This window comes from Hordeum vulgare, chromosome 4H (assembly GCF_904849725.1).
Source record: "Hordeum vulgare subsp. vulgare chromosome 4H, MorexV3_pseudomolecules_assembly, whole genome shotgun sequence".
NCBI lineage: Eukaryota > Viridiplantae > Streptophyta > Magnoliopsida > Poales > Poaceae > Hordeum > Hordeum vulgare.
Genome location: NC_058521.1, coordinates 378,953,291 through 378,962,048, shown reverse-complemented (window position 1 = coordinate 378,962,048; position 8,758 = coordinate 378,953,291).

Here is an 8,758-nt window from a genome sequence, read left to right as displayed (position 1 = left end):
GTGGATACATAGACAACACACTGTTCCTAGTGAGCCTCTAGTTGACTAGCTCGTTGATCAAAGATGGTCAAGGTTTCCTGGCCATAGAGAAGTGTTGTCACTTGATAATGGGATCACACCATTAGGAGAATGATGTGATGGACAAGACCCAAACTATAAACGTAGCATATGATCATGTCCGTTTACTGCTGCTGTTTTCTGCATGTCAATGTATCTGTTCCTATGACCATGAGATCATGCAACTCCCGGACACCGGAGGAATACCTTGTGTGTATCAAATGTCGCAACGTTACTGGGTGACTATAAAGGTTCTCTACAGGTATCTCCAAAGGTGTCTATTGGGTTGGCATGGATCAAGACTGGGATTTGTCACTCCGTGTGACGGAGAGGTATCTCGGGGTCCACTCGGTAGTACAACATCACAAACTAACCATGCAAGCAATGTAACTAAAGAGTTAGACACGGGATCTTGTATTACAGAACGACTAAAGAGACTTGCCGGTAACGAGATTGAAATAGGTGTGGAGATACCAACGATCGAATCTCGGGCAAGTAACATACCGAAGGACAAAGGGAATAACATATGAGATTAACTGAATCCTTGACATAGAGGTTCAACCAATAAAGATATTCGTAGAATATGTAGGAGCCAATATGGGCATCCAGGTCCCGCTATTGGTTATTGACCGTAGAGGTGTCCCGGTCATTTCTGCATAGTTCTCGAACCTGCAGGGTCTGCACACTTATGGTTCGGTGACGTTTCGGTATAGTTGAGATATAGGTGTTGGTAACGAAAGTTGTTCGGACTCCCGGATGAGATCTCGGACGTCACGAGGAGCTCCGGAGTGGTCCGAAGGTAAAGATTAATATATAGGAAGTCATGTTTTGGTCATCAGAAAAGTTTCGGGCTCATCGGTAGTGTACCGGGAGTGCCGGGAGGGTACAGGGGACAATCGGGAGGGGCGTCACGCCCCGAGGGGCCTTATGGGTTGTGGGAGGATACAAACCAGCCCCTAGTGGGCTGACACAAGCTCACACTAAGGCCCATGAGGTTTGAGAGGCAAAAAACCCAAAGGTGGAAAAGGTGGAAAGGGTTTCCAAGTGGAAAGGAGGAATCCTACTCCTAATAGGATTGGAATAGGACTCCTCCACCTCCAATTTCGGCCAAACCTTGAGGGTTGAGGCTGCCTCCTCCCCTCCCTCCCTCTTATATATACTAGAGGTATTGAGGGTTTTTGAGACACAGAAAAACAGCAACGTGCTGCCCTCTCTCTCTAGATCTGTTTCCCCTCTAGTCTAGTTTCAGCAGTGCTTAGGCGAAGCCCTGCTAGAATACCTCCTCCACCACCACCACCATACCGCCGTGATGGAGAACTCATCTACCTCTTCTCCCCTCTTGCTGGATCAAGAAGGTGGAGATCGTCATCGAGCTGTACGTGTGCTGACGCGGAGGTGCCGTCCGTTCGGCACTAGATCGGGATGGATCGTGATGGGATCGCGGGACGAGCTGGGATCGCGAAGATGTTCCACTACATCAACCGCGTTATATACGCTTCCACTTAGAGATCTAGAAGGATATGTAGATTCACTCTCCCCTCTCGTAGATGATCATCACCATGGATAGGTATTGCATGTGCGTAGGAAATTTTTTGTTTCCAATGCGACGTTCCCCAACATGATGCACTCCAAGCTTTTTTGCTCGATCTCTCTCCCTAGACACCCAAACTTGTTGTGTTTCTAGGTATTGAAGGAGGAGATCCATATCTACAGTTCCACCAAAGGAAAATTGATTCCCCAAAGTTTCTTGTGTGGATTTTATTACTCTTGTTGTTTGAGCACCCTTGATGGAAGAGGTCACCTCGAAGCCACATTCCATAGTCGTGAAGCTTCGTGGTTTCGTTGGGAGCCTCCAATTAAGTTGTGGAGAGAGCCCCAACCTTTCTTGTAAAGATCTGGTCACCACCTTCAAGGGCACCACTTAGTGGAATCACGGCACCTCGCATTGTGTGAGGGCATGAGGAGAATACGGTGGCCTTAGTGGCATCTTGGGGAGCATTGTGCCTCCACACCGCTCCAACGTAGATGCACTTCCCCTCAAAGGGAAGGAACTTCGGGAACGCATCCTCGTCTTCAACAATTCCAACTGTGGTTATTTCTTACCTTTACTTGTATTTACTTCATTCTTATTATTGTTGTTGTTAGCATCATATAGGTTGCTGACCTAGTTGCATATCTAGACAACCTATTTGTCGCTAAACCTAATTTGTTTAAAGAAAATTTTAAAAAAATTTAGTTGCCTATTCAACCCCCTCTAGTCAATCATGTCGATCCTTACAGTTGGTATCAAAGCCTTGTCTCTTTATTAAGGGTTTCAGCACCCAAAGAGTATGGCTGGCAACGAGGAGGTGCCCGAGGGAGCTGCTGCGAACCCGGTCACCCGAGAGGAGTTAAATGAGGTCATGTCCACATTTAAATCCTTAGTGGATGTTGAAGTCAAGAACATGCTTAAAGATTTCCTTGATATTTACAAACCGTCTACCGACCCGTTGTTTGTGGCTAATCCCACAACTTAGGATACGGGGGCCAATTCCAAAAAGGAAAATGCTAGTAGTGAAAAAGATAAATTGCCTCAAGGAACGAGTGGGGCAAATACCTTTTCCTCGGTTCCTCCTCCCATGGTATATGGAGGACCGGTTCATCCACCGCATATTATTAATCTCGGTCTTCCACCAAAGCTTGTTAAGAATGATTTTGCTACATGGGATTTCGTATAAAGGCTCATTTGAATCACAACTCAACACAACTTTGGAGAATCATCAAGCAAGGATACTACCCTCATGATCCAAGAAACCTCACTCCTCGAGAAGAGGTTGACAATCAGCTCAACCATTCAGCCCTGTTCATCCTTCAAGTGGCTATTGCCATTGAAGATCTTGCTCATTTGTGTCCCTTCACTAGTGCCAAAGACTGTTGGGAGCACATCATTTCCATGTACAAGGGAAGTACTAGTATTCAACGGTCAAACTATGAAGTGATACTTAATGAGGCCGATGAATTTCTTATGATTGAGGATGAATATCCTCGTGAGCTATACCGAAGGGTGATGACTTTTGCTCTCGCTCTTCAAGATCATGGAAGCAAGTATGTGGATGACAATTGGATCAAGCGTAAGTTTCTCAAGGCTATTTTTTCCTCAACAAATCCATGTCCCCCGTCATCCGTCACAGGCCATACTTGCACTCCTTGTCTTCAAGCGATGTGTTGGATGAGTTTATTGCCATGAACATATTGAACAAGACCGCTGAAAATGCTCTTGCTCGTATTCAACGGTCAAGAAAAGGCTCTCCCAACCTTGCCTTGAAGGCCAAGGATGAAGTGGAGGAAGATGAAGAAGAATAAGTGTAATTGTGCCCCGAAGACGCCAAGTATGCTTATCACGAGCATATGGCTCTTGCATCAAGACAGTTTTGGGGCAACGGAGAAACTAAAAGCCAAATTTATCTAAGAAGAACTCAAATGGGCCCAAAGCAAGATAAGTGTGAGGAATTTCTACAATTGTAGAAATGTGAGTCACTTTGTGGCTGATTGCCCTTATGAGAAGAGGGAAGACAATGGTTGCAAACTTATTCGGAAAGACAAAGCGAAAGTGCGTTATATCGACTAGAGGGGGGTGAATAGGAGATTTTTATAATTTCATCACCGAGGAAATTCCTAGTGAGGAAAGTCCTCAGTCATGAACTGAGTTTAGCGGAAATAGTACAGGATCAGGTGTGCAAAAACGTCTACAACAAAGTAATCGATGAGATTTCAGAGATTCGGTTTGCATAGTTTGCAAGTACAGAGTAAGCACGTGAAGATTAACTTAAGTGAAGAATTTGAGGTTGAGGAAATTCAGAGAAAGTATTCAGACAAATTCTTCAAATAGTACAGATGAAAGTCTTCAACGTACAATTGAGGAAATGAAAGAGTTGAAGAAATAAAAGTCGTAGCTTGATGAAGACAGTTGTTGATGACCAAGTTCCAACTGCTGTGATAGTTGTACGTCTGGTTCGGAGCGACTTGGTATTGAAACCAAAGGACACACAGTCCCTACCGTATTCTCCTTGATCTAAGGACACACAGTCCTCGCCCAACACTCGTGGTAAGTCTTCAGGGCAGATGTCCAAATCCTCACAAAGAATGCTCTAGACCATGATGCGTAACCGTGTGGAGGATACACAGTCCTCAAAGGTAACAAGCGCCAGTTCCACAGAGGAACAACTTCTTTAGTGATTCTCAATCACTTGGGTTTTTGTTTGGATTTGGTGTTTGCGGTATTTCCTCATTTGATGATTTTCTCTCGAAGACTCTAAGGAATTTGGATTGCTCTAAATGACAAGTGTCAGTTCCTCTCAGAGCAGCCAACCAACTAGTGGTTGTGGGGGCGGCTATTTATAGCCTGGGAGCATCCCAACATGATTTGACATAAATGCCCTTTAATAATATGACCGTTGGGTAGATAAGATCAGTGAGGTGGCGCGTGGCGCGACAACGGTCAGAACTTTCAACTATGAATGTCCTCATGTCTCTCATATTCCTCACTTTGAGGCTTTGGTTGATTTATGCTTGGGTTGAGCATCATGAGGAAAATCATTCCGTAGTTTTACCTCGATCCCCTTTAACAGTACGGTGTTCCTATGACTCAAGTGTAAAGATAGTGCAACATAAACTATAAATCTTCACGCTTCAAAGTCTTCAGAGCGTTTTCTTCAGGACACTCCGACTTCCTCATCTTCAATATCTTCATGAGGAATATCAATTTCTTCGCGAACAAATTCTTCAAGGAATGACCAAAGTCTTCATCCGAAGACATACATTTTTAGGGGTCGGTATTCATCGAATAACTCAAAGTCCTCAGCGACTTATAGAGCATGTGTACACTCACAAACATATCAGTATCTTAACCTATAAGTCTTCAAACCACCAAAATCACTAAGGGGCACTAGATGCACTTACAATCTCCTCCTTTTTGGTGGTTTATGACAATCAGGTTAACTTTTCAAAGGTGATAATAATATAGAATGTGCATACAGAGGTTTAGGAATTTGAAGTCAAGATACAGAGAGAGTCCCCCTGAAGATGTTCATGTTTTGAGGAATTTGCTTTGACTAGCAAATGCACATTGATGATATATATCATGGAGATCTCCCCCTGTATCTTGCAATTCATACATGCATTTGACATATAGTATAAGAAATTATTAATGCTTGATGAAAAATGGTGTCTGACGAATTTTAGCATGCCTCCATTAATAAACTTGAGGAATAAGCATGCGAGGAAAAACATTCAAAAGAGTCAGAACACCATCGGGCTTAAGTTACAACTCATTACATGAAAAACTTCAGAAGAACCAAGAGTTTGTAACTTCATAAAGTTTATGAGCCCATAATTGAAACCCGGTTTAAGACTAACTCTCAGATTTCTCCCCCTTTGTCATCAAGTGGCGAACAAAGGGACAAAATTGAGGACTAACACCCTTGAAGAATTTCACTTCTGTGTTGATATAGAGGCGTGAAGACCCTTGGAAGCAGACTTCTTGGTTGGACCAGTTGCAGTATCCTCACGTTCTTCATCTGATTTTGTAGTGCGGAAAGAAAAAATGAGTTGTCCTCCAAGTCAGGAACTGGAATTGGCTTGAATTTCATCTTTGGAGGCCATGACTAGTCAAAGTGTTCTGTAAATTCTATTTCTTCAAGTTCCTCAGGAGTCTTCAGGTGAGACAAGGTGGCCCAAGTGCGATCAAATACCTCATGAAGATAATAGTGATTTTTCTTCACTGCATTTTGAGTCTCGTTGAGAGTTTTCACAATGGCGCCAAACTGATGTTTTACCCACTTGTGATTGCGATCGACTTTCTGGTGAAGACCTAGGAGAAGGTCTCGGTTAGTCATCACCCTTGGGGCAGTTGGGCTTGGAGGTTTTGCTCTGCCATCAGACTCTTGAGTGGCAGTGTCATCATATGGGGAATAAGAGGCAGCCTTGCGAAATTGACCATCCAAGGGTCGACTTCCTTCATTAATAACACACTTGACTTTGCCTTCAACACGTTCAAGAGTGTTCTTGATGACTTTGAGAGGCGGAAGATAGCCGAGGTTATTCTGAAAGTCCGCTTGGTAGTTGATGGCAGATCTGGTTTTGTCGAATCTCATGATCCAAGGTGCATAAATCTTTAGCTCAAATGGTGACAAAGCATGGTCAGCAAAAGTTCTCAAGAAGAAATCGTGAAGATTAATTTTGTTGCCATGAACAACATGAAACAGGATATTCTTCATGATCCCAACGACATCTTCCTCCTTGTCATGACCCTCATTGGTGCGATGGAATATGAAAATATTATGTGAACTGTCCTGGGCACATACTGCAATTCCTTCAGCAGGAATCTTGTCCTGGGTGGTTGACCTGGAGCCAAAGGTTTCATGAGGACTTCCATGAGATGATTTGGGAGTTCTCTTTCGTCATAGAGTCTAATTGCTTCATCTGAGGGAATTGGGAGTGGAGTAGCTCGAAGAAATTCCGTGGCTGGAGCTTTATAGTGAGTGTGCTGAGTCATCTAGTCCAGAACCCATGAGTTGATGTCTTTGGGGTCACCAGAGATGTGCAGTGTGGCATAGAACTGAAAAATGATGTCAGTATTCCATTCACCAATAGATGTGCAGAATGGCAATAGCCATGCATTGTGAAGAACACCGAGTACTGGGGTGAAGCAAGGGATTTCCTCTATGTCACAATGAGGAATATGGGCATGAAGAAATACCTTCTTTATTCCACAGAGCATAGAAGCATAGCAGTTGAGTTGATTTCTGGTCCAGAACTTTCTGTGCCTGATGCGAAGCCTATCATAAGGATTTTCTCCTGTGAAGTAATGGTTTTCATCATATAAGTCTTTCTTCTGAAACTTTGGCCTTTTGGAGAAGGGTTGATGAGGCTTTGGTTGATGATTCTGATGTTGTTCATTTTGAGGAGTTGTGGCCACCACAATTGCAGTTTCAGGATTGACCACTACAATTGCAGTTTCAACATTTTGGGCATGACCATTTTATTCAGCTTGAGGAATTTGCTGATCCGAGGGAGTAGATGCAGTATTTGGTGCTGCAGTTTCTTTAGCTGATGCAGCTAATTCTCGGTCTTGTGCTAATTCCACATGTGAGTTCTTTTCTTCAGAATGAGTCAGAATCTCAGTGGCTGCAGGAGTTTGAGGAATTTGAGCTGTTCTTGGCGAGTTTGGGTGAGCCTCTTCCCAGAACTTAACATCGATCAGAGGTGTATTGCATCCAATTTCTTCATCACCCTCCTTTTCATCAGCATTCATTTATGGATTTTGAGGAGGTGGAGTTGTGACTTGAGGAATTTCATCTTCTTGAATTTCCTCGTCCATTGGTGTAGATGCACCAGAGGGATTTTCTTCCATTTCTTCATCCTCTTTTGGAATGATGTATTCTTCACCGAATGGAACCATCATATATGATGGTGCTACGTTGATGAGAGTAGCATCCAGTGGGCGTGATGATGAGGTAGGCATAGTCTTCAGGTGTTTTGCCTCTTAAGACTCTGAAGTAGTTGAAGCTTTTCTGTTCTTAGCTTCTTTCTCACCAGCTTTTGTTTTCTTCACGTCTGCTGCAGACGGAGTAGTCACTTTCTTCACCTTTGAAGACTTTGGTGAAGATGCATTTTCATTAGGCACTGCCTTATGAGTGTCAGACCTGGCAGATTCTTGAGCTAAAATATTCAGAGGAATTTCTTCAGCAGCTGGTTCTTCATTTTCATCATCCTCGGTCAGTTGCATAGTATAGCTTGGTTGAGGATTTGTCTGCTGCTTTGGAGCGGCAATTCTGCTATTGTATTCATCAATTGCAGCAGTTGTGGCTTTGATGAATTGCACTTTGAACCTCTTTCGATCGCCAGAAAGACTAGTGTACCTGTCCAAGAGGGTTTTCAATTCTGCCTGAGTCGAAACAAGTTTCTCTCATGCGACAGGTTGAGGAGGTTTTGCTTCAGGAATTTCTCCTTTTTAACTTTCGCAAGCCTGGCTTGTTTGGCTTGTTGATCCATCCATTTTTATCGTTGATGAATGTAGCAACCATATGGCTTACTCCAGGAGGAAGCTTCAAATCATCAATTGGAGTGTTTGCATCCTCATACCACAGATCTATGAAGTTCAGCAGTACCTTCGGATCGAGTGCGAGGGGAATGGAGCTCCAAGTAGCTTGTGCAACTCTTTCTTGCTTGTTCCCGATGATGGCATGAAGAGTTTCATCATCATATTATTCACTTCCTTCTGATGCAAAAGGAAGGTTGACGACTTTGCTTGGACTTGGCCTGGTACCTCTACGAGTAGTCATCTTAGTCTTCAAGAGACTAGGTGAAGATTTTGAAGCTGAGCGTGAGGCAGATGGCATAGAGGAACTTGTGTTTTCTGATTGAAGCTTACTGAGCTGTTTCTGTGAAGGAGGTGAAGACTTTGCAGTTATAACAATTTTCTGAGGAATTTGCTCTTTTGAAACTGCACATGAGGCTTTTGGTTTGGGACTTGGTTTCTTCAACACAACCTTCTTCTGAGGTTTTTCTGTAGCAGAAGGCTCAACAACAGAAGAAGTGACAATAGTAGCTGCAGCAGTAGAGTCCTCATTGAATATAGTGACAACAACTTTAGCCTTTTTCTTCAACTTTGACAAATACTTGTCTTTCTCATCACGGCAATCCTCAATTGTGGCTACACTTG